Source organism: Mus pahari, chromosome 3 (assembly GCF_900095145.1).
Source record: "Mus pahari chromosome 3, PAHARI_EIJ_v1.1, whole genome shotgun sequence".
Classification (NCBI taxonomy): domain Eukaryota; kingdom Metazoa; phylum Chordata; class Mammalia; order Rodentia; family Muridae; genus Mus; species Mus pahari.
In genome coordinates this window covers 116,503,645-116,504,472 of record NC_034592.1, presented here as the reverse complement: position 1 = coordinate 116,504,472, position 828 = coordinate 116,503,645, and positions in this window count along the sequence as shown.

Sequence of the window (828 nt, the reverse complement as noted above, 5' to 3'; positions counted from 1 at the left end):
TCTCTCTCTCTCTCTCTCTCTCTCTCTCTCTCTCTCTCTCTGTGTGTGTGTGTGTGTGTGTGATGTGTACCTGATATCTGAGGATCAGGATGTAAATTCTCTAAGTTACTGCTCCAACATCATGCCTGTCTACTTCCCACCACAATGGCCATGAGCTAACCCTCTAATATGAAAGCAAGCCTCCCAAGTAAAAGCTGCCTTTTATTTCCACTGGTTATGGTGTCTTGTCACAGCAATAGAAGGCTGATTAGGACAGAAGTTGTGACCAGGCATGAGGTACTGCTGTGACTGACTTGGTCGTGCTATTTGTTGGAGAGATACAGAAGACTTTGGGCTAAAGGCTTAGAGCAGTCCATTCTAGTAAGATCATGGAAGACAGTGGTGCCAAGGCCGATGTGAACTGTGGGGGCCCAGTTCAATAGTTTCAGAGAGGAAGAATGCTATCAACATTGCTAGAGACCATTGTTATGACATTTTGGCAAAGAATGTGTCTGCTTTCTGCTTTTGTCCTAAAATTATACCAGAGGTTACATTGAAGAGGTTTGCATTGACAGAAAAAATTTCACGACAACCTAGTATTGACTGTGTCCTGTGGTTATTAGTAATCACCTTACGGAGATCCACAGTGAAAGGAGCCACTAGAGCAAAGAGAAATGTAAACTGTATCATTTGAAGAGAAAAAGAGCACCAAAAATTGTAATGCTGGAGCCAAGATCTGAGCTCCAGGAGATAAAAAGTTTAAAGGAAGGCCTGATTCAAAATGGAAGGTAAACTTACTCGTATCAGCTACACCTGGGAGGAACACAAAACACATTCCAAGAACATCTG